The 26657-nt window shown below is 45.3% G+C and overlaps 1 long non-coding RNA gene across 1 annotated transcript in view; it reads right to left on the reverse strand.

The window, feature by feature from the left end:
* LOC142803164 (uncharacterized) overlaps positions 1 to 16633 on the reverse strand; it is a 32522-nt gene extending 15889 nt beyond the window's left edge. The window contains exon 1 of the long non-coding RNA XR_012894005.1: positions 16520 to 16633. This is a non-coding gene — a long non-coding RNA (uncharacterized LOC142803164). The remainder of the gene's footprint in view (positions 1 to 16519) is intronic.
* Between the last annotated feature and the right edge of the window lie 10024 nt (positions 16634 to 26657).

Below are 26657 nucleotides of genomic sequence, written 5' to 3' on the forward strand. Positions count from 1 at the left end.
CCACGTCCGCATGAAGGACACTGTATTCTCAATGCTGGAAATAAGGGCTTAATCGCGGTTGTTAGTGCCACTGAACCAGCGAGGACCTAGAACAGGAAGTACTACACACTATAGTTTCTACTGCACAGATAGAACTGGAAGAGTGGAATACAAGAAGGAAACCTAAAATCCTAAATATCGATCCAATAAACAGAGGTATTTCCAGGGCCCAGATAAACTTGCTGTTTTGTGAATAGAGCCGCTAGAATCTGTGTGGGTAATGAACTAAAATTTCTCATCACAGTGCTGACGAAGACAATGGCCCGTAGCTACACATAGGGCAGCTTTAAGTATTATAAAAATTACAGGGAATGATAAGAAAAGGAAGAAGAATTAGTCATATGCCTGCAGAAATGATGTAGGAATGCACACAGATGAACTGATGAAAATTGCGCCACAAAATAAGGTCCGTCTAAGACACTCAAAAACACAAGAGCCCTGTTCTTCAGCAATATTGTCTTATATCATCACACGGTTTTAATAAATATAAATTCAAAAAACCTCGCCTAGATGTCAGTCCAGCAATATCGAAGGCAGACAAGGGCCCTTGGAAACAACGTGCATAGATGCACTTTCCTCTCTGAATAGCATGCATTGCACTCAATTTAAAACAGACAGCAGAATACGACGATCAAGAGAGCACAGCCCATTTGTCATTGTGATGATGTGGATTGTGTGGCCCGTGACGGGGCGAAGAGGGAACAGCAGTTCTGCTCTGCGGTACGCCTTCGAGGGGAAGACGAGAAAAAGGAAGCGCGAGCGGGGCGTGCGGCTCGGGCAGTTGGAGCGTGACACGGTTCGAACGGCAGCTGCTGGTCGGCGGTTCGGGTCGCGACATCGCTTCACCAGGCGTCCGGCAGCCTTGCGGACCTGGTGAGCTGGCTTCCTGCTTCGGGCTGCGTCACTCAACCAGGTATCCGGCAGCCTTGCGGACCTGGTGAGCTGGCTTCCCGCTCTGTGGACGGCGCTGACACGGGGACCGGCAGCATAGTCTGTTCGTGGACTGAGTTCCTGAGGCCCAAGTGGTGGCACGAGGTGGCCACGGCTCATGTTGGCGACGGGCCATTAACCTGCACTGCAGTGGGCTGGTGATCTACCGGCCTGCAGCACCACCATCACCACCACCACCACTTCACCATGGTCAAGGCAGCGTGACTGCACAAGGAACACCGGTGACGACCGACCTCGCCGCAGTGGCAACAGTCATAACGGCGAGTAGGACAGTTCGTGTGCCGAGGCGCGTAGGACGTTTGGCATGTAAATAAGGAACGCTATAGTGTGTTGTGTGTGAATTGTAAGAGTTATCGGTTGTGTTAAAGTCTATGTTGTGTGTACAGAGTCACCTGACTGCCGGTTGATTTATTCCGAATCCTGGGCCCACATTACACCACAACAAACTTGGCGAGCTTGCCAGGATCCCGCCAGTAACATCTCGAACGCGGAAATCGCCAGTCAGGTGTGTGCACGCAGCACAAGACGAGAGACATGGATCTCGATAAGTTAGCGGCTGTAGCAGCTCAGTTAGGCTTGTCTGGCGCGGAACTTCGCGAATGGATTGAGCGAGAGCAAGTTAGGCAGAGAGATGAGCGCGCAGCTGAGAGTGAAGAGGCCAAAGAAGCAGCCGAGAGACAACGGTTAGCAGACGCGAGGCAGCTGCAAATCCTCCAACTTAAGCTCCAGCTTCAGGAAAGTGCTCAAAGTCAGCCATCTGCGGCGGCAGCACTCGCCGCATCGGCAAACCCGTCATGCCTGAATCCACAGAAGTTACTACCGCTATTTGACGAGCGACGCGATGACCTGCACGCGTATTTGCAGAGGTTTGAATGCGTGGCTACTGGTCAAGAATGGCCAAGAGAGAAATGGGGAGTAGCCGTAAGCATGTGCTTAACTGGTGAGGCGCTCACTGTCATTGGTCGAATGACTGCTGACGAGGCCCTCGACTATGATAAAGTGAAAAAAGCCCTACTTCAGCGCTTCAGATTCACGGCACAAGGATATAAAGACGAATTTCGGAAAGCCCGGCCTGAAGATGGCGAAACAGGGAAACAACTAGCAGCAAGGATCTCGAGCTATTTTGATAACTGTATTGAGATGGCTTATGTGCCCAAAACATTTGAGGGTCTTCGTGACCATGTTATAGCCGAGCAATTCTTGCTTTGCTGTAATCCGAAGCTGGCCATCTTCCTGAAAGAGAGGGAATGCAAAACCCTTACATCCCTTTCAGAGTGCACCAACCGCTTTCTCGAAGCACAGGGAGTCAATAACATTGGTAAAATTGCAGATGATACAAAGGAGGCAAATAAACCCGGTGCTATGTCACAGTACAAACAGCCAAGTTGCTTTCTGTGTCACCGCAAAGGACATAGCGCTCCGGATTGTCGTGCGGTTCCGAAAAAGTCTGTGAAATGCAAAACATGTGGGCGGCTTGGCCACAAAGCCACCGATTGCAAGGATCAGAGCAAAGACAAGTCGGTGTCTTGTGCCATGATAGCACAAAAAAAAATTACGGCATATTCACGGGGTGAATGATGATGAATGGGCGAAGCTCCGGAGGGATTCATCGGTAAACTGTGAATCTTCCGTGTAATTCGCCCAGTCGATCATCATGTAAAGACGTGAGAAACGCTGTGTGTGTATATACACAAATCAACTTTTATTTGTTCTTAGACGATGGATGGCTTGCGATGTCCCTTCATTATGACGGCTTTATTTTATAAGATCTCGCGTCTTTCATCAACTACAAGTACCGCTTTCTAGTTTATAACATCTTGCATCTTTTCATCATCAGCTACAAGTACCACCATCTAGTAAACACTACAAGAACTAAACGAGAGGTGGCTACATACAGGAGACGGTACCGCCATCCAGTGAACACTGCAAGAACTAAACTAGAGGTGGCTACATACAGGGGACGGTACCGCCATCTAGTGAACACTGCAAGAACTAAACTAGAGGTGGCTACATACAGGCTACAGGGGACGCACAGCCCACGCCCTAAGGAGCTTCGCCCTTAAAAAACAGGAGTACTTCCCTATGGCCAAGTCCAAGGATGAGACATGCGCTGCTGAATGCCCCAAGAAGTGCGAGAACCAACCTATGTTCTTAGTCGACAACATGCCAGTGGTCGAATTACGGGTGCCTGGACAACGCGCACGTGTCTTACGAGACACAGGGAGCAACACGACCATCGTGCGACGCGAGTTCGTGCCGGATCGATGCCTGGCCGGGAAGACGGCAAGAGTTATGCTTTTGGATGGAAAGGCCAAGGAACTACCGGAAGCAAACATACAGATACACACGCCCTACTTCGTTGGTGATGTAAACGCTTTATGCATGACTAACCCTTTGTACGACCTCGTGCTCGGCAATATTCCAGGAGTAAAAGGACCACAGGAGCCAGATACTACCTGGGAGTACTCGGACGTCCTGTTCCCTGAATCGACTGGTTCGAGCAAAATCTCGGCATGCTGGGAAAAGTCAACCTTGCTTTCTGCCGTCGTCCGGATGCAGGGGAAGACGGAGAGTATGATGAAGATTTCGCTAGTTGGTTCGCCAGATGTGACCCGAGTGCAGCTAACTGAGAGCCAAAAAGACGACCCAAGTCTGAAGAGTTGCTTCAGCAAGATTGGGAAGGAGTTTCACTCCAATAAAGACACGACGTACCACTTTTCTGAAGAGGCTGGTCTACTGTATCGACATTACCGCCTTTCTACGGGGAGAACCTTTAAGCTAGTAGTCGTACCAAGGACACTTCGACAACACATTTTGAAGCTTGCACACGAGGGCATTATGGCTGGTCACCAACGCGTGCGACGTACCACAGACCGTATCCTTGGGGATTTTTACTGGCCAGGTATGCATGAAGAAATCAGACGGTTTGTCAAGTCGTGCGACGTCTGCCAGAGGACAACGCCGAAAGGGAAAGTCGGAGTCGCTCCGTTGGGCAACATGCCTCTCATACGGACACCATTCTAAAGAGTCGCCATTGACCTGATCGGACCGTTATCTCCTCGATCAGATAAGGGAAACCGCTATGTGCTTACCCTCATTGACTTCGCTACTCGCTATCCTGACGCAGTAGCCCTACCCAGCATCGACGCTGTCAGTATTGCAGAAGCCCTCCTTGAAATATTTTCCCGAGTGGGCCTGCCTCGAGAAGTGGTTACCGATCAAGGTAGAAGCTTCACGTCGGAACTCATGAAATAAGTGGGCCGACTACTAACTGTAAAGTTTTTTCGTACCACCCCATATCATGCGATGGCCAATGGATTGGTCGAAAAATTCAACGGTACGCTGAAGGCCATGCTCAAAAGGGTGTGTCAGGAGAAGCCGCGGTCATGGGATCGCTACATTGCTCCTCTTCTCTTCGCTTATCGCGAAGTACCGCAAGCCAGCTTGGGCTTTTCACCATTTGAGTTAATCTACGGAAGGCATGTGCGTGGACCTTTGAGTGTTTTAAGAGAGCTGTGGACGAACGAGAACATTGAGGATGAAGTGCGAACAACGTACACTTACCTTGTGGACCTTCGAAACCGACTCGAACACACCTGTAACCTCGCTCATGAAGAGCTTGGTAAAGCACGTGAAAAGCAAAAGCTTTATTACGACCGTAAGACCCGCCACAGAAGGCTACGGCCCGGTGACAAGGTTTTAATTCTCCTTCCTACAGACATTAATAAGCTTCTCATACAGTGGAAGGGCCCATTTTAAGTTGCTGAAGCCAAGAATGATGTTGATTATGCAATTGACTAAGGGCAGAGCATCAAGGTCTTCCACGTGAATATGCTGAAGAAGTATGAGGAAAGAGAAATAACGTCTCCTCATCAGGTGGCTGCAGTGAATACTACAAGTGCAACAACTGGGAAAGAGGCGAACAGTAAGACCAACGACTCTGAGGATACCATCCCCTCTCTCAGTCTATGCCAAACACAAACGGCATCAGACGTCAAGATATCGCCCAAACTGCAGACAGACCAACTTCAACAAGTTCGACAATTGTGCGAAGAGTTTGCAAACATATTTTCGGACCTTCCCGGCAAGACACAACTTGTCGAATGCTCTCTTGACCTCGTCATCGAAAAGCCGGTTCACGTGCCCCAGTACCCGATTCCTCTAGCGCTGCGTGAGAACGTCGAAAAAGAGGTACAGGAGATGCTTCGAATGGGCATAATAGAGAAATCAAAGTCGCCATATCATGCGCCGATCGTTTTTGTCAAGAAGCCCGACAACACCATACGGTTGTGCATTGACTTTAGGGAGCTGAACAAGACCTTGGTTTTCGACAGTGAGCCGATTCCGAGAATTGATGTTGTTCTAGCTCTTGTGAGGAAACAGAAATTTTTCTCGAAATTCGATTTCACGAAGGGCTATTGGCAAGTGCCCATGGCTCCAGACAGTCGTGAAAATACGGCATTTTCAAGCATGTCGGGGCTCTACCACTTCAAATACATGCCTTTTGGGATTAAGACTGCCCCAGCGATATTTGCACGCCTTATGAGGAGAGTTCTAGGCGATTTGCCGAATGTGCATCATTATTTTGACGATGTGGTCATCGCTACTAACACATGGCATGAACATATGGAAGCCTGACGACTTGTCTTCGAAAGAATCCGCAATGCAAACCTCACAATCAAACCGAGCAAGTGTGAGATCGGAGAGCGTACCATTACATTCCTCGGACATCGCATTGGCGAGGCGAAGGTAGAACCAATGCTGAAAACGCTGGACAAGATTCTAGCCGCCAAGCGCCCCACGACGAAGAAAGCTGTACAATCCTTTCTCGGTCTTACGGGCTATTACAGGCAGTTCATTCCGAACTACGCAGAGATTTCCAAGCCCTTGACTGACCTTACCAAGAAAGGCCAACATCACATCGTATCGTGGGGACCGACGCAAGAAAAAGCATTCACCGTGCTGAAACACAAGCTCGTCGCAAGTCCCATACTGCAAACACCGGATCTTTCGAAGCCTTTCGTGCTCCGTACTGATGCCTCAAGCACAAGCATCGGCGCAGTGCTTCTGCAAAACAGTGGGGACGATATTTTACATCCGATTGCATATGCTAGTCGCAATCTGCTGCCTAGAGAGGCCCGCTATTCCACAATAGAGCGTGAATGCTTAGCGCTCGTGTGGGCTGTTCAGAAGTTCCACATTTACTTATGCGGCAGACCCTTCATTATTCAGTGCGACCACCAGCCACTCCGGTACTTGCAGTCAGCCAAACACGTCAATAATCGAGTGTTACGATGGAGCTTACTAATGCAAGAGTACAGCTTTACCGTAGAGTACATAAAAGGCTCAGACAATGTAGGAGCAGACTACTTAAGTCGCATCTGAATTGCTCTAATCTTTCTCCACTTGTGTATTTTTCATGTGTGTTTTTTTTCATTACGTGCTGTGTGGATCACAACCATTCGGATTCGTGTGAACTTGTTCCCTCTTTACAAACGCGCCTGCACTTTTGCCTACTCACCGCCTGGCGTGGAGTGGAATAGTTGCTCACAACTATCTTAAGTGGGGGGTGGTGTGATGACGTGGATTGTGTGGCTCGTTACGGGGCGAAGAGGGAACGGCAGTACTGCTCTGCGGTACACCTTGGAGGGGAAGACGAGAAAAAGGAAGCGTGAGCGGGGCGTGCGGCTCGGGCAGTTGGAGCGTGACACGGTTCGAACGGCAGCTGCTGGTCGGCGGTTCGGGTCGCGACATCGCTTAACCAGGCGTCCGGCAGCCTTGCGGACCTGGTGAGCTGGCTTCCTGCTTCGGGCTGCGTCACTCAACCAGGTGTCCGGCAGCCTTGCGGACCTGGTGAGCTGGCTTCCTGCTCTGTGGACGGCGCTGACACGGGGACCGGCAGCATAGTCTGTTCGTGGCCTGAGGTCGTGGGGCCCGACTGGTGGCACGAGGTGGCCGCGGCTCATGTTGGCGACGGGCCATTGACCTGCACTGCAGTGGCCTGGTGATCTACCGGCCTGCAGCACCACCATCACCACCACCACCACCACCTCACCATGGTCAAGGCAGCGTGACTGCACAAGGAACACCGGTGACGACCGACCTCGCCGCAGCGGCAACAGTCATAACGGCGAGTAGGACAGTTCGTGTGCCGAGGCACGTAGGACGTTTGGCATGTAAATAAGGAACGCTATAGTGTGTTGTGTGTGAATTGTAAGAGTTATCGGTTGTGTTAAAGTCTATGTTGTGTGTACAGAGTCACCTGACTGCCGGTTGATTTATTCCGGATCCTGGGCCCACATTACACCATAACAGTCATTTTGATCTTCTAGCGGCGCAGAAACGCGTTTCTCAATGCAGTAAGCTAGGAGTATGTTTTCAAGAATTCCACATTTAAACAGAATCGGCATATCATAGCTGCGTTACCTGACAGTGGCGCTGCAATTGATCGCTATATTTGAGGGTCATACCTGAGGTACATATTAAGTCACTCGGAATTTTTCAAGAAGTTTGTGACTTGGTCTCGCAGGTCTCGCATGGTCTCGCATGGTCTCGCATGAAGGGGTATCGCACCTTTTGTTTTTGACAGTCGTATTGGAGCTGTCAGTGTTCTATCGTGGGCTTACCACGTGGTAACATCTCTATCGAGTTGTTGCCATTCCTGATCATAACCGTAATTGGCATGCGGTATGTACCATTGCGCTTGGTATAAGCTAAACCTTGCGAGCGCGTGGCCGCGCTCTCTCAAAGATTTTACAACAGAGCCGATTTTGAAATGTTTTCGAGTTATCGGGGAAAGGTCTCGCTGTTCCTGCGAGTTCGCATCTCCTCCGCTTGCTTCAACGTTTGCCCCTCGTTTCTCTCTGTCGTGATGCAAGCTTGGAAAATAAAACTGCCGCCATGGCTTGAAGCCTACAATTCGATTTTTGTTCAGTAAAGCTTCTTTCTAGGTCTCTCTGGTAAAGCTAAATATATGGCAACAGACCCCTTCAGGTAAAGCAGGGCAAGGGGGAAAGCAAGCGATTGGAAGTGATGCGTGCTCATCGAAATTCAACTCTCTCCCGATAAGATGATATGATACCATTGGCGTTACTGTCGAACCTTGCAGTTCGCTGGGTCACGAGTTCCCTTGATGTAGCTCACACTGTGTGTGATAGTACCACCTTCACATTTATCTGATCTTTACCCAATGAAGGCATAACCTCCCAGCACCCATTGAAAAGTTGTGTCGTCATTTTGAGATGGGTTCTTGTAAATATCCCCTTACATCAAATACCAACCTTCGCGGATTCAGCATCATAACGCTCAATGTGGGGTATGAAGGCCTGCATTTTAGTCCCAAAAGATACTACCTAGGGCCTAGGCTGTGACCCATTGATATAGTAGCAGCAAGCTGGACGGCAAGGGTACCTTTATAGACGTCTTGTTCAGGAATTAGAGGAAGTGGGCTATCACGTGTTGTGACAGGATAACCACAGCAGCCGTGAAACCGGCAGAGACATCGAAATCGTCATAGGCACGGGAGGATGTGTCCAGCGCTTATTGTCCAAAAGCAAGTGTGGTTTCTTGAAGTGAAACGGCTGAGGAGAAGTTGTTCTTTTTCAATTTGAAAAATCGTACGGCACAGTGCGCGGCTGTTGTAGCAACCATAAAAATGACAATGAAGAGAATTTTTCGCATTTTGGAGTACCCTTGCACTCAAAATATATAAGTTGCCAAGCTCTACCACATGGAAAAGCAGTCACGCTTCATAATTAGATATGAGGCATGATAGTTTGTACGCACTGGAATAAGGCTTGTGCCAAACTGCCTCTGTAGTAACATGCACAGTTAGGTACAATACTGAAGCCTTTTTCAGCACGCTTTGCGTGAATATATCCCAGTGGTACATTATTTAGCCAGCTACCGAGGTGTTTTTTGTGCACATATTCATCAAAACGATTAAATTAGCCCTAACTGCTTGGTTTTAAATAAATGCATGAGGCTGCAGTACATTTATAGTCACTGCACGTGTTATACTAATAATGCTCTTTGCTAGGTTCTGGCCACACATCTCAGCTAACAAGGAGAACACAGGAACGTAAGAATATACAAAGATACATAACGTCTTTACACTTAGGTGATTCTGCGTCATCCTTGTTTTTTTTCGTGAGCGGCGCCATAAGCTATCAGGACTAACCAAGCAGTATACCAATGTACCTGAAGCTAGTTCTCGTTGAAATCGCAAAATACTAGTCTCCGTACTGGACAGCACAGAAATTGTTATGGGTGTCCATGTCCCTAGGAACGCGATTTGCTGAATCAACGGTCATTGGCCGCTTCCAGATTCGAAGGGGACTAGCAAACGAGAAAAAGAAAGAACGCAAAGAGAGGCAGTGCCCAACGACAAGCCGATCTTAAGAAATGGAAGCTTCATGGATCCGGACCGAGAACCTTTGAAAGAGCCGTTCCCCATGTAGCAAGAAGGAGTTTTTTTTTTTTTTGTCCGGGGGCATATTACACGCGTGCTCATCCTGACAAATGGAGCGGAATACGAATGTAGGGAAAAAAAGAAGAATGATGGTCAGGGGATTTGAACATTGCTACGTTGGCATACACCAAGCAGACAAATCAAGAAAATGAAAAAAAAATGAAAATTGACTACTGTGGCAGATGAAAAGCTGAAAATACTTTGTCCACACTGCTTCGGGCGGTAGAGCTGTGCCGGGTTTATTGGATTGACCGGTGCACATTATCCGACTGACTGGTGCCGGCAAAAGGTTGCCTTTGTCCAGCTCATGCGTTTTTGCTGCTTTCTTTTTTTTTACTAGTGCGTGTGTGTGCTAATGGGCTTATATGGGCACGTCTGCATGTATCTGCACGTGCGATAATTTAAAGATGTAGGAAGATGACGAATGTCTCGACATATTGTAGAAGTGTTTTTGTGCTTATCATGCTCAATATGTTAAAAGTTTCAGCAAAAAAAGTGAGCGTGTGTTGGAGGTTGCAATATTAACAAAGAAAGCGCGAAAGTTCAGGAACACCATAAAAAAGTAGTAGTCGACAGAAAGACGCTTCTCATAGCGCCTCGGTGACGCCAGTCTGACTGCTTTTCTCGTTTGTTTTTACGCTGTCTCGTTTCGTTATTCCGTAACTTAGTTTATGTTAATTCGAGCTAGTCGTCAAGCAAAACGAAGAGAAAAGGAATGAGTAATCTGGGGGCCTTATTGCTGAGGCTTCCTTGTTTTACTTGACGCTTCCACGATTGAAAGCACTCCGAGAATTTCGAGATTTAACTCGCTAAAGAGAATAAATTTTCATAAGCGTCCTTCCACAATCGGATGGCCGGCAATCCTCAATGTCACAATTGTCCAAGCGGGGATACAGTGCAGCACACGTTCTCCGAGTGTCCTCGCTAACGCGCAGGGAAGATCCCTCGTAGTCACTTCGTTAATCATGCCCACAAACCGATGACAGCAGAGATGTCCTCAGAAGTCATAGCGGATGAAGACAATACAGGCATTGCTAAAACTCTTCAAACAACGGACTTGCACAAGCGGTTATAAACCAATAGCGATATCGTGACTGCAACAAGTGTGACTGCGTGTGTGTATGTGTGGTTCCTCTTTCCATCTTTTTCTCTCTCTCAATCTCTCTCTCATTTCCTATCGTGTGTCTTTGAATCTGATATATCCCTTTCCCCAGTGTAGGGTAGCATACTAGTCTTTCTAGACTACTCACCAACCCCGGTTACACTTTCCCCCACGTTCTGTTCTTGAACAGTGTGCTAAGCTAATTGATTCCCACAAATGCAAGGTGACATTTCTCGCCATAGAAAGAGACAAGGAAGAACAAAAAGTTCTTTCTCCTCCGTTCTGCAAGGCTTGCGTACGAGAGCACACAGGAGAAAGCTTAGCTAATCTCCCCACGTTTCCTTATTCCACTCTCACTTTCTTACAGCCAGATAAATTGTAGGAATGACCTCTGTCCGATAACTTCAAATAAGCAAATGGCAAATTTATTTTTATATGCATACACATATCTTACAAGGACCCCTTGTGGATGTTTCAGTTCAATACGAACTGAGTTACAAGTATTTGTCACAAGCTGCGATTGCTTGCTCTTGTCTCTCGACTTGAGGAAAGCCGTGTAAGCTAAGCAGGCAGGAATAGCACGGGGAAGAAGGTACGCCACCAACCCTCATGATCTAGCACATTTTTGTCGGTTTTTTTTATCGTGTGGCTTTTCCGTGTGATCTCGCACGCAGGCGCGGACAGGTGAAGGACCTCCGCGGTGGTACCAGTAACTCTCTGTGCGCCATGTTCAAATAAACGCAAGCGCCATACTTGGGTCTGTGGCACCATGGCTCTTTAGCATATAGCATCGTCTGTCGAGAGAAGAGAAATCAGTTTTAAGCTGCATCCTTTGAGAATTTAGGGTGAATTCCAAGCCATGTGCTGCGCTTATCGTTTGTCTCGCTGTTTTTGGGAGCCTCGACTACCGATCGGCAGCGCTTTCTGACCATGCTTTAAAACTGTTGTGGGGCCCCTTTAAAGCCCATCTTCGGCGACTGCTTCCGTGACGAGGCAGAATTACAAGAGAGAGAATAAAATGAGGGAAAAGCAGGAAGATTAACCAGAAATTGGAGCATCCGGTTGCCTACCCTGTACTAAGAGAAGGGAGAATGGGGAATATAGGTAAGAAAGAAAGCTAACAGCGAAGTAGACACGCGAAAGAGAAAACAAAAAAAATGAGCTGGGGTGCTATAGCCTATTCAATAGGCCACTACCACGCAACAAGTTCAATAAGGCCTTCACTGATTTTCTGTGCGAAGTCAGATTATCTCGCCTTTCAAGTAGAACGACATGATGGTGGCACCTACTAGCACACCTCCAAGCGCACGCCACGTTGAAAATAAAGTGCGTGGTGTGTCACTTGATGCATCAAATCCAAATTTTGCAGAACGGCAAAATTTGAATTTGAGGCATTAAGCGACAAACCCAGCACTTTACGAGCAATGAGGTTGGAGCTGTGCCATCTTCTCGGACCATGGAAAGAAAGCGTCTGTGTGATGCGCAGTCCAAAAGCGCTGTTGGTATTCTTGAAAACGCTGGACTTGACGAAGGTTGTGAATGACTATTCTGTGCTTGCATGCCCGTCTGTGCATGTCTGCGCATGTGTGTATGTGAGTGTACTTACTATATGTATGTGCATGTGATCATGTATAATATACTCACAACTCAACACCTGGAGCAGGCAGATAAGTCACAAATTCAGGCTCGGGCAAATTGATCTCCGGAAAGTCAATAAATAATAACGACCCTCTATTTCTTGCTTTTAAAAGAAAATGCGTGAGTAATCGGAAATTTTCTTGGAAGTTTTAGCAATGGTTTTTTTCTGCATGTGCGATTGTCCAATGGAAAGGAGTAAAATGAGAAAGACAGTTTTTACAAAAACAAAAGCAGCAGAATACCTGCTGTCTTGTTAATGACCATGCATCGGCTAACCATTTGTTGTTCTTCGGCCATGCACAGTAGTCTCATATTTAGCCGCATCTACGAGGTCAGACCATTCGAGCTGCTAGAACGCCTAAAAGCATTAGCGTATTGAGGAGTGGCACGAATGCAGCGAGACAAATCAGGATATTTCAGCAGACAAGAAATAGCACGAAAGTAAACAGGCTGCACGGTTAAAAGAATGAAGCGAAACAGAAATGTCCGAGAATGCGATTTTCCTGCTTTCATTGCAGAGATGGCCAAAATGCGCGAATTCGAAAGTCTGCCCAGGCAATAATAATGTAGTAATACCGGCATGTATTTATAAGCCACGCTGCGCTTTTACACGCACGTTCCTACATTTAGAACGTTTTAGCCTGCAGGAACTAATTTGAAGCGTGTACATATTGAGCATATTTTTTGCTGAAACGACCATATTAAAATTGAAGTTTTCCTATTTCGACACCGAATGAGGTGTACACGAAAGCACAGTAGCGTTGTTTGGTTGTTTGATTTATCGCCAACTTGTGTAAGTTACTGTTGTCTGCACTTTAATTTGACCATTAATTACTACTGGCATAAGACTACATAGTATTATAAAAATAAAAAAAAATCGTTCATTTGAATCGACATAATTCGCTCCTTGTCCTCTAAGGCTCGTTTTCTTAACTGATATGTTCTTCGAGCTGGCATAGCTTTAAAAGACAGCACGAACCCATCCTGGCTCTCAAAGATCAAGCAGCCGTGGTATAACACACTGAAACTGCACTTATATGCCTGTGCTACGGGTCTCAGCTCAAGGCATGTCCAAAGCAGCAACGCTCTGTAATACTGCTTGGAAATACGGCAAGCACGCTCTGCCTTTCGCAAAAGGCGCACACATGCAAGACAGTTTGCCAGCGCAATCTTTCGCGGCAAAGATCTTCACGACGTGCCGCTCGCGTACACAGTGTTAGATAAGTTTCGCCGGCAATATATTTGTTACAGTACTAATTCAATGAAGTAACCCTGTATCTGTGAGTACGGTTCATTGTTGCTCTTTCATTACGACGAGAACGTAGTTTCCATCGTATCGCTGCAGTTAGGAAACTCTCCGTCATGCTGTCATTTGCAAGAACACTGCGTGCATAGTGCAATATCCTGCGTTCCTCTCTTTCGGAAAGGTGCGCTCGTACTGAATAGCGAGTGGACTTGATTACGTCCTCCCAGCTGCGGGATGCCGAATCGCTTTTTCTTGGAAACTTTAGAGACGAAGCGCAATGGAAATAGCTGTGCCTGTCACGACTGAGGATTGTGCATCTGCTATAGAGGAAGATTGAACTGCATGATCCACTCACCTTAAAAACAGCGCAAAAGTCGTACGTTTAGGAAATCAACAAAGGCAGTGTTCACAGTTTACAAACCATCCCACTCCGTGGAACCAATGACAGGAGGCAACAACCCCAGCCTATGCGAATCTACACAGTAATCTGGTGCGAGCAGCCTTGGTAACACGCAAATTTCTGCCTCCATATCACAGGTTATGCTATCAAGTATGACTATGCCATAAAAGCGCCTTCGTTCTCATCCGTGAGTTCGTTAAGGTAATTTAGCGTCGGCCCCACAATTCGCCGAGGTAGGTTTTCAGCTGGGCGCACGGGAACATACGCTGAGAATATGTCACACGTGTGGAGCTATAGAAAAGGTCGCAGAGTCGACACCGGATATACTAAAGAATACCTGCACGCGAATCAATAGTTCCACTGCATGGAGCATGGGGTGAGGGTCGGAACGACATATAGAACTTAAAATTTCACATACTACGCATCGAACACAGGAGCATCAGTTGGAACTATTTCATCCTGTGCCGAGGTTCTCTCTTCCAATGAAATGTACACTATTATGACGTAATTGATGCCCGCAGCCCTAACGGGATTATTCACTAAGGCAGAGGGTGTGCAGCTACATTCGAAACTGCCTTCGCTATATAAGCGCTGTTGTTGTCTTTGTGGCCCCATTTGTGTCTAAGGTACACAAACACACAGACGCTGATGTTACCATGACCTGGTGTTACTGCAGGTTTTCAAATAATTTAGCACAAATGGAGGAGGTTGTTTGGCACAAATTGAAAAGCGCGCAAGAGTGTTGAAACGAAAAACATTATTTTGACAGCAATCGGAACTTTATATGTTCAGTGTTAAAGCTCATGCGAATCGGATGCAGTGGTGTTAACATGCGAATCAACCAGGTCTCTGCGCACGTAAGGCTACCTAAAGCTCTTGCTACGAGACATGTCTAACACTTGAAGGAAATAATTGTAAATATAGAGGGTCGTTTTTAAATGCAGGGCATTTCCTGGCGAACTTCGGCAACTTTGAGCGTATCTATCTATCTATCTATCTATCTATCTATCTATCTATCTATCTATCTATCTATCTATCTATCTATCTATCTATCTATCTATCTATCTATCTATCTATCTATCTATCTATCTATCTATCTATCTATCTATCTATCTATCTATCTATCTATCTATCTATCTATCTATCTATCTATCTATCTATCTATCTATCTATCTATCTATCTATCTATCTATCTATCTATCTATCTATCTATCTAGCCACCTACGACTTTTAGCTCTCCAGGCCGTTTCAGATACTGGTATCAATACCAAACTTGGTATGATATAAGATGACTGTATGACGAACATAACTGACTAGTAATAACCTGAAAACCAGGACATGTATGTCATAAGTGTCATAACATGTCATGGTCTCGCTGATCTTGCGGTGGTTTCATTCACGTGATATGTTGCAAAACTGGTGTGATATGACATGACTGCATGGCGAACACTAGCAACAGACCCTAACATCAAAATCATCACATGCGTGTCATGTAAGGACATGACTTCACGCAACACTCATAATGTGCTCGTGGTCGTTTTTCCAGATGTGCTCGAACAGGCGCGTGCCGCGCAGCGTTTCTTTGACGCATGTGCATTTGAGCGCACACGGCATCCCTTCGTCACGAAGAGAGGCAGACGCGGGGCTATTTAAGTAACATCAAAATGCAGCATATCGCATTTTGCACCAGTTGGCACCGGGCCACGGCGACGGACGCTGATCGTGCTGGTCGTGCTGGTCGCGCCTTGCGTCACACTATACAGTGCTCGCGTTTTGCTAGCGCGGCGTCGCTGCGCCCAGCGTGCGCGTGCGTCAACGTTGCGTCGAAGTATATTGGGCCCTTCATGAAGCACTTGCCGCCATTGCGCTAGCTCCACATGTACCAAATTTCGTATCATTGGAAGTGAATAGATGATGAAGGTAAATGACACATCCACACATAAGATCCTAATATGCGTTTTATGTAAATCATGACTACATGCTATGCTCATAGCATTTTCGTGGTCGTTTCACTAGTTCCACATATGACAAATTTGTTATTACGTGACGTGAATGGACGATGAAGGTAAATGACACGTCTAAGTATGATAGTCATGATATAGATTTCATGTACAACATCAATACATTCTACGCTCAGAGCGCGCTTGCGGCCTTTCGCTAGCTCCATATATACCAAAGTTGGTATCAGGTGACTTTAATAGATGGTGAAAGTCAATGAAACGTCCAAACACAATATTCATGACATGGAAGTTGTGTACGGCATAAATTATCTCCGCCTCTTAGCGTTGTGCTGATTTTAAAGTGACCCATCACCCTTCCCCATTCGTGCTTCGAATATTCCCACTGTACGTGGGATCTGCCAATTGTTTTTATTGGGCACAATAAATGAGAACCACCTTTTGTCAATATCATTGTCAGTTTTCGTTGTTATTTTGTATAATAGTTATCAATAAGAGTATGCCTATTCTATAAAAGAGAGACTTGAAGTGTACCTATTCTATCCATCTTCTGTAAAACATGTACAAAGCTTTCAGCAGTCGAACACAAATATGAAGGAGAGTTTGGTCAGCTGAATGGCATGAGTTTTTTAGTACTCTCTCTTTTCCCGAAGGTCAATAGATTGAGTTGTTTAAAGCTTTCTATTAGTTCGGAACATACTAGCCAGCTGCTTACCTGGATGGTGACCTGATTTCACATCTTTTTGTTGCTTTTCACTGCAAAATATGCAGAACGTTATACTAAACGTGTCTCCCCTGCGATAATGCCTGTGAGTCAACGCAGGTATCCTGCAAAGAAATATCGACGAAACAATGAGAAAACAGCTGAGATAATTTTATTGCCTAAGTATTATACCTATAGAGGATAAATATTGGAAGACTGAAAATTTTTATGCTCTAGGATGCGCCAAGTGAACTATGAGTCAAGACATGGCACATGAACGCTTTAAAAACGTGCTGCTATAGGAACATGAGCAAGACTATAATTCCTAGTCAGTAAATAAAGTCCGCGCTTAGTCCGCGCAATCGCACACTCTCCAGTGTACCTTAAGTAGACTAATTGGTAGACGCTAACTATTGCAAAGACACTGGGAGTCTTACCTGACAATTAAAAACCCCCTAAAAGAGCACGGGCTCTCTCCCTGTGCAGAAAACTTGAACTCGAAAGTACGATTGGCAAGGTTCTTATAAGCCTTGTATAATCAATTTACGAAAGTTAACTGCATCCTGAAAAAAGGAGTGTTCTGCAGCACAACATGCACAATAGGCTACGATAAAGCATATTTTCACGTCCCAGAGAGGCTTACAGTAAATAGAAAAGCACACAATGTCTCGGAGAAGAACACGTTTCATAATTATGCACACGCTGTCGCCCGTTCCAAAAGGACTATTTTCGACGTCATTGTGACGCCTCATTTCGTCTATCCCTGCCCTGCCCTGCCCTGCCCTGCCCTGCCTGCCTGCCTGCCTGCCTAAGTGAGTGTTAGATCTAGGTGGTCACGTAGCAAGAGAGAGATGCATGTACAGACCAACGGCTTAAGGAGCTTTGGCCCTAAAGGTCCTCAATTGTTTTCGCATTTAAACTTATGATTTGTGTAAACAGATCAAATACGTCAATCAGAGCCATACTGTGACCTATAGCGGCCTATAGTCAAATTATGCGACGTTCGTTACACACCGATCCAGTTTCCTCACACCGATCCACTTTAAATCTCTTGGTTCTGCTGGGTGAGTTTTCAAGCTTGTTATTTTTTACTAGCCTTCGTATAGGCATACGTTCAATCCGAATGAAACGCCAAAACTACAGCCGTCACGTTTGGCACAGTGGGAGGTTTTCTCGGGACAAAGTTCGGGTAGTGAAATTCGCCTCTTTTCGGGTTAGGCTTCTCAAAAGACTTATGCGGGAAGTTTTTTCATAAAACCACTTTGGTGGGTACATCCTTCTGCTCTTTTCATCACCACTCTCCTCGTTATTGACTTAATCTACTGAAAAAACAAATATTCTTTTGAGCCCAGATGGCTAGGAAGAAAACGAGGCGATGATGCTGGGGAGTCAGCAAACACTGTTGAAAGCGGTTTGAATGATTGATGATGTGTGCCTTGTTTGCATTGTTCCACAACTTGCTGGTTGACGAGGTTTTTTTTAATCATGAGATTTACCGTGTCATAGAGCAAACAAACGTTCTCTGTAGCATTGGGATATTATACTAAACACGTGCGCCTAATTGGATTATTGGTAGAAATAGTTTGAACGCATACCCTAGCGGAGAGTATATTTATATGGGGATATAGTAGTGTTAGCCAAGGTTGCGCATGTGCTCCTATACTTCATAGCGACACAGTGAGATGCTGAAAAAAACCTCTTCCGCACGCAAAAACAAACACCATGTGTAAGTTATACATCTATGTTGTTGAAACATGCGCTTTTATCTTAATAGCTGGCTATTTCATGAAAAATCATGTCACACGCTAAAATTCTGTTTTCTTCTCATAGTAGAAAAAGGGGGCTGTCATCAATGTACTGCTCTCGTACTCTTGAGAGATAAACTATCATATTTGTAACAATTGAGGTTTCGTTTAATTGTTGCATCAATATGAAAATAAAATGACGAACCTTAAAAGAACCCTGTAACACTTTTCGATCATGGTCAGAAAACGATGCCGATCGGTAGTATATATAGGCTCCACATGCGAGTCAAATATTATAGCGCAGCACGCGGTCTGGAATTCACAGTAAGTTCTAAGTCAGCTAAAAATTGCTTTCTTTTATCTAGACATATGACGGCAGCTGCGAAATTCCTCGTCACAGCCGTTTTATCAGCCATTGGCTGATTTGACCACGGGGAGCTCTGTCTTTACAGGGATCACACCGGGCGGCTATGACTTGTCCATGCGTGAGTGAGCCAACCCATTCAAAACCCAGTATTCGAAAAAAAAAAGAGAAAAGGGGCTCAATGTCATGAGGTGCTTGTGACGTTTTTCTTTTCCCGTGTCATCTCTCCCTGTTTAGCTTCTGGCACATTCGTCGGGCGAGAGCAAAGAGAATGCAATTGCAGCATGCGATAAATCTTTCTAACTACGCTCATAGTGAACGGATTAAAATAAACACGCTGCATTGAATTCGCGAGACAATAACCCTCTTTAGTGAGTATATTTTTTGCTTACTTCAAAAAGTATTTAAGGGCCCTTTCAATTATTGTATTGACAATTTAAATGAGACTATTTCGAATAAGGATAATGAAGTATTCTCATTTTTGCGCTAGGTGAGCACGGTTTTTGAAAATTTATTTGTTTATTTATTTATTTGGTAATACTGTCAAGCCTCACAGAGGGCCATAACAGAGAGGACATACATAAAGAATGTACAATTTTTATAAAGTTTCTTGATATTTTGATAACCCACAATGAAAACAGGTATTCTCTTAATCAACAACTTGACAATCCAAATAACAATTCAAGAACAATTCAGAATTCCCAGTCATTTTTCAAAATACTTGCTGTGAACATGAAGTCGCTTACATCACTTGGCACTGCAGAAAAGTTAATTAAGCAATCAGGCAAAAGCATTTCTACCACATTTTCGAAATCAGTGACATCTTTCAAAACAACCATTTCGTTAGGCTGTTTGTTCCACATTTCTATGCCCTTTGGAAAAAAAGAATATCGAAATGTGTCAGCATTTGTTCGGTATGGTTTGATGACGCAATTTAGTTGGTTCAGGAATTTATGTTGCCTAGAGCGTGTAAATATTTGAGCTTATTTAAGTTGAAAGTGAATTAATTATTTGAGACATACATTCAGCCCTTATTTATTTCTATGCAGTTCGAGAGGATCTCGGTCACACTACTGTGACATCAGTGTGACTGATTAATTCCTTCGTTACGTTGAAGAAATAAAGCACGCCGCTAGTCTCTGTATTCTTTGTAGCTTCTTCTTAAGAGTAACTTGATGGGGACTCCAACAACGAATAACTATTCTAATACTGTCTTAAAGAAGGTGGTGTATGCAATATGTTTTACATCGCGTGATGCATCCTGTAGCTTCTTACTCAACAGATATAACTTTTGATGAGGTGCAATATTTAGGGGTGTGGCGATGGCGTAGTGGTTAGAGCATCCGCCTCGCATGCAAGAGGTCCGTGGCTCAAATCCCGGTGCCACGCAATTCCCGACCGGATTAAAAAAAAATCCGCGTGCTGATGGAACTGCATTAAGAGGCCTGGTGCGGCCTCACCGGTAACCACCGCCGGGAACGCACTCCCTCACCAGAGAAGGATTGGCCACCCTGGTGCAGTATCTGGCCACTACCTCTCACATGCATACGTCAAATAACTCACGGCCCTCAGTCCCCAGCAGCTGCGAAGCAACTGACCACGGCGGCGGTCAGATCTGCAACGCAGCAGAGGGTGCTAAGAATCTCTGGATGCGGACAGGCCGCCATTGGAACCTGAACTTGGGAACATTTAATGCTAGAACCTTACCTAGTGAGGGAAGTCTCGCTGTACTATTCGAGGAGCTAGAGGGTGTTAACTGGGATATAATAGGGCTCAGTGAGGTTAGGAGGACAGATCAGGCCTATACTGTGCTACAGAATGGGCACGTCCTTTGCTGTCGGGGCTTGGCAGACAGAAAAGAACTGGGAGTGGGGTTCCTAATTCACAGAAACATAGCTGGCAACATAGAGGAATACTATAGCATTATTGAAAGTATGGTAGGTATTGTAATTAAACTGAATAAAAGATACAAGATGAAGGTAGTACAGGCTTACGCGCCTACATCCAGCCATGATGACACTTCAGTTGAAAGCTTCTATGAAGACGTGGAACCGGCAATGAGAAAGGCAAAAACACAGTATACTATAGTGATGGGCGACTTTAATGCAAAGGTGGGGAAGAAGCAGGCTGGAGACCAGGCAGTAGGAGATTATGGCATCGGCACTAGAAACGCCAAAGTAGAGCTACTAGTAGAGTTCGCAGAACGCAATAATTTGCGGTTTTTGAATACCTTCTACCGAAAACGAGAAAACCGCAAGTGGACATGGAGGAGCCCTAATAGCAAAAATAAGAACAAAATAGACTTTATAATGACTGCACACCCAGGAATCGTAAAGGATGTGGAAGTTGTTGGCAAGGTACGATGCAGTGACCATAGAATGGTACGGTCTCGAATTTGCCTAGACTTGAAGAAGGAATGACAGAAACTGATACGCAAGAAGCCAATCAATGAGCTAGCACTGAGAGGGAAAGTAGAGGAATCCAGAGTGTCGCTGCAGAGCAGGTATTCGGCTCTTAGTGAGAAAACCAACCTTAGCGTAGATACAATGAATGATAATGTGACGAGTATCATTACGGAGTGTGCAGGGGAAGTTGGAGGCAGGGTAGTTAGACAGGACACTGGCAAGCTTTCCCAGGAAACGAAGAACCTAATTAAGAAGCGTCAAATCATGAACGTATCAAGTACAACAGACAAAATAAAACTGGCAGAGCTTTCGAAGTTGAATAATACGCGTAAGGTATGCGATGTAAGAAGGTATAACAGGGAGAGAATTGAACATGCTCCTAAAAACCGAGGAAGCGTCAAAGCAGTGAAGAGGAAACTTGGGATAGCAAAAGTCGGATGTATGCACTAAGGGACAAAGAAGGAAAATAACTACCAATATGCATAGGATAGTTAAAATAGCGAAGGAGTTTTACAGAGATCTGTACAGTAGCCGAGACAACCACGACCTTAATACTATAAGAACTAGTAGTAACCCAGATGACACCCCTCCAGTAATGATAGAAGAAGTTAGAAAAGCTTTGGAGAGCATGCAAAGAGGCAAAGCTGCTGGTGAGGATCAGGTAACATCAGACCTGCTGAAAGATGGAGGACAGATTGTGTTAGAAAAACTAGCCACCCTGTTTACGAGGTGTGTCCTGACGGGAAGGGTACCAGTCTTGGAAGAACGCTAACATCATCTTAATACATAAGAAAGGAGATGACAAGGACTTGAACAATTACAGGCCGATCAGCTTGCTCTCTGTAGTATACAAGCTATTTACAAAGGTAATTGCTAAGAGAGTAAAGAAAACATTAGGATTCAATCAACCAAAGGAACAAGCAGGATTTAGAACAGGCTACTCAACAATTGACCACATTCATACTATCAATCAGGTAATAGAGAAATGCTCAGAGTATAACCAACCACTATACATAGGCTTCATAGATTACGAGAAGGCGTTTGATTCAGTAGAAATATCAGCCGTCATGCAGACACTGCGGAATAAGGGCGTAGATGAAGTATATATAAACATTCTGGAAGAAATCTACAGGGGATCAACTGCTACCATAGTGCTTCATAAAGAAAGCAACAAAATACCAATCAAGAAGGGTGTAAGGCAGGAGGACGCAATCTCCCCAATGCTATTTACCGCGTGCTTACAGGAGGTTTTCAGAAGCCTACAATGGGAACAGTTAGGGATAACAGTTAGTGGAGAATACCGTAGTAACTTGCGCTTCGCCGATGACATTGCATTGCTGAGTAACTCAGGGGACGAATTGCAACTCATGATTACGGAGTTAGACAAGGAGAGCAGAAAGGTGGGTCTTAAAATTAATCTGCAGAAAACGAAAGTAATGTACAACAACCTCGGAAAGGAGCAGCGCTTCGAGATAGGTAATAGTGCACTTGAAGTTGTAAAAGACTATGTCTACTTAGGGCAGGTGATAACCGCAGAGCCTAACCACGAGATTGAAGTAACTAGAAGAATAAGAATGGGGTGGAGTACATTCGGCAAGCACTCTCAAATTATGACAGGTAGATTGCCACTATCCCTCAAGAGGAAGGTATATAACAGCTGTATCTTGCCGGTACTTAGCTACGGAGCAGAAACCTGGAGACTTACAAAGAGGGTTCAGCTTAAATTGAGGACGACGCAGCGAGCAATGGAAAGAAAAATGGTAGATGTAACCTTAAGAGACAAGAAGAGAGCAGAGTGGATTTGGGGACAAACGGGGGTTAAGGATATCATAGTTGAAATAAAGAAGAGGAAATGGGCATGGGCCGGGCATGTAGCGCGTAGACAGGATAACCGCTGTTCATTAAGGGTAACTAACTGGATTACCAGAGAAGGGAAGCGGGTTAGAGGGAGACAGAAGGTTAGGTGGGCAGATGAGATTAAGAAGTTTGCGGGTATAAATTGGCAGCAGCAAGCACAGGACCGGGTTAACTGGCGGAACCTGGGAGAGGCCTTTGTCCTGCAGTGGACGTAGTCAGACTGATGATGATGATGATGATGAATATTTAGCTAAGCAAAACAATATTCTCTCGTGGTCGTTGCCAAGGTAGCAGCATTGCAGTGTCGTTTCCTTCTAAAAGCACACATTATCAACAAAACTGTACAACAGCGCTGAGCATACGAGCTAAAATGCATAGCCTATACGCTGTATATGTGACACATTGCATATTGCATATCAAATATACATATACAGACAAAATGCATTTTTATACATAATAGCTACTAAAATTTTCGTGCAAGTTAAACGAAAGAGACTATAGAAAAATGCACATACTTAAAAAAATTTCCCACAATTTTACGTTTTAATATGAAATTATTTATGTATTCAACAATGCACGCCCAAAAATACGAAAATACCTGCATGTCATGAGAAACCAAGTTGCAAGTTCATGCTTGTAATGATTTTTCAATTGATGATGCTTGTTGCACATTTAACGAGCGCTCGTCATAAGCATGCGTGAAGAGGATCGCAATGCAGAACGGAAACCTGGGAAGCACTACAACGGCCTCCCTCGGTTACTAATCATTTATAGATTTCTCTTTTTTTCTTTTTCCGTTTGGGCACTCTATTAGTATGTTTTTTTCTAGATATCGTGGTGTTTCTTTCTGACCTGGGTTGGTATTTTCTGAGCTTTCTTATATATCTATGTTTTGTGGCTCTTCCTTATAGCAACGTTCAAAACATATGCGAGGAAAAAAATTGTAAAGCAAGCAAATATATTAGGAACACGAGTTGTTGAGAGAGCGTGTAAGTTATGGACAAAATCACTCTGCCACAGGAACGAGCTTCTCATAAAAAAGAAACTATTTCTGGGGATTTCATTTCAACCGAATTGAGCCAGGATATTTATGGAGTAAAAAGCACCTATCGCTACAATCTTTCAGATGGAGTGGTGCAACCTAATATAAGTAGACCAGCCCTGATTTTATGTCACTTGCATGAACGTGAGTAGAAATTTGCGTACCGCACCCCGCTGCGGTGGTCTAGGGGCTAAAATACTCGGCTGCTGACCCGCAGGTTGCGGGATCGAATCCTGGATCTGGTGGCTGCATTTTCGATGGAGACGGAAATGTAGGCCCGTGTGCTCAAATTTGGATGCACGTTAAAGAACCCCAGGTGGTCTAAATTTCCTGAGCCTTCCACTACGGCATCTCTCATAATCATATGGTGGTTTTGGGACGTTAAGTGTCCACGTATCCATCAAAGTTGCGTACCGGGATTAGCGGTCAATGCCTTCGAGGTAAAACACCTTTCTTTCGTGAATGTTGTCGCAGTTGCTTCTGTGCACAACCTTATGGCATTCCAGTACATGTCTATGCACATGGCACTCTCAGAGTCTCTTTGAAGAACAGTCACTGTTCAGTATGTCTTCACGTGAGTATGCTGTACCCGAAAGGACATGCCACAGTCGTTCCATAATGAATATAACCTGCAAGCGACATGAATAACATGGCGTGCTATTTGTGCACGTTCAAAGAGGTTTAAAAAGAAAAGCTGGAGTGGAAGCTCCCGCAATGTTTTGCCAGCCGTAGTAGGCCAGCTTTTGCCCTGCAAAGATTGCAAAAACATGCTATTTTCTTCTGGTGTCCACATAGACATCAAGTGAATTTCAGTTGTTAGTCTGAAAACTACGTTAATTATAAATTAAAAGATAGTTGTTTCCGAAGTAGTAATCCAGAGACAAGTATCGATGACTTATCTCCAATGAACTTTGCCTTTATTATGAGGCTTACTAAAGAAAACTAGTAACACAGGGATGCACTTTGAGCACCATATAACCCGAGAATGCTGCCACGTTAAACTCATTGGGCGTGCAAGGAAAACGCTATTGCTCAATCGCCGAACGCCAACTGCCCATCATGCCCCTAGTAAGATGGCTGCCGCAGCCGCCATCTCACGGCTGGCACGGCTTCATTCGTGGGCAAGAGTTTGAAGTCCAGCAAATGTTTTTTAAACCTCCATTTGTACGTCCAGAAATGCTTTTCCCAGTCACGTGCGGTACATACCTGTATAATACGACTCATGGTATGCGGGTATGCGCCACTGATTATACACATTGATGAAACTTAACAGACCCCAAAGCACTTCCCCTTAGGCCACTTCAGATCAAATCCTATCCAAGTCCCGCGTTTCTCCTTGACAAATACCCTGACGTCTTCCCGAACGATCTGTGCTCGTCGCGTCCCAAGACATGATCTCAAGCTTTACACTGGAGGAGTGAAAGATGCTTCTACGCAGCCTCGCTCTCACTGATTAGCTCATGGCTGTCCAGTTAGCCCTCGAGGTGGCAGGTCGGCGCGGCTTGCCGGTCCCTACGTGGGACTGAGCCGGGTTCGCGACCCAGTCACGTTCTGCAGGACCAGAATAAAGTTATTTTCCTTCCTCCGTTTCTTAAAAACGTGGATATGGGGGTTCAATATTTATAAGAATTTTTGAGTGGCATGAACAGGAGAAAGGTATACCGTTCCTAGTAGATAGTGATCGTAATGCAGCACAATAGGCTCGCATATGTACTCCCATAGATGATTGAAGGATTACAGCCAATAGTGTGTGTCGTCCCTGCAAGAATAAGCCAACTAGCGCTTCATTTTTATGAAAGTGACGTTCACTATTTGAAGTGAATGCTGGCTTTACGTTGAATTTGAGTTAACGTATAGGCGCTAGTATAGCTGGCTCTCCTGGGAAGTAGTTTCACGCGTTTGACAGGCGCGCGCATCCTGTTCGGTTTGGTTTGGAAAAACTTTATTGACAAGTCCGAAGGCGTGCGCCCTAGCACACGGCGGGCCGCTCCCACGATGGGACAGTAAGGCCGAGCCCTAGCGCCGCATCGTGGGCCCTCTGGACAGCCCAAAGTTGCGATGTTATGTCTGGACTCCGGAGAGCGGAGTCCCACTTTCTGGACGATGCTGTATCGGTGCCACGTACCGAAGGGCACTCCCAGAGCATGTGGTGTAAGGTGGCTAAACCGCCACATTTTGTACACGAGTTGGTTAAATAAACATCAGGATAAAGCTTGTGAAGAAAGGCAGGGTTAGGGTACGTTTCTGTTTGAAGTAATCGCAATGTAAGTGCCTGCGCTCTATTTAGCTTCGCATGTGGAGGTGGAAAGATTCTCCTATCCATAGCGAAATGTTGGGTTATTTCATTATATGTAGTTGGCGGATCCCTGTTTACGAAATCTCCAGTTCGACCCAAAGGTCCTCCATGGCCGCGGACAGCTAACCCTCGCGCCCTGGAGTGGGCCAACTCATTGAGATTTATGATCCCTCCGTCCATGTTTCCCATATGAGCTGGGAACCATGTAATGGTATGGGTTGTAAGCAACTTATCACCGAGTATATTTTTGGCCTCTTTGCACACAGCTCCAACACTGAAGGCACGAATGGCAGCTCTAGAATCGCTAAATATGTGTTCATTACGCTGATCTAAAAGAGCCAAGGCGATGGCAACCTGCTCAGCTGCATTGGCAGTTCTGGCGCATACCGACGCCGCATTAATTGTAATGCCTTTGTGGTTGATTGCCACTACCGTGAATCG

This window comes from Rhipicephalus microplus, chromosome 3 (assembly GCF_043290135.1).
Source record: "Rhipicephalus microplus isolate Deutch F79 chromosome 3, USDA_Rmic, whole genome shotgun sequence".
NCBI lineage: Eukaryota > Metazoa > Arthropoda > Arachnida > Ixodida > Ixodidae > Rhipicephalus > Rhipicephalus microplus.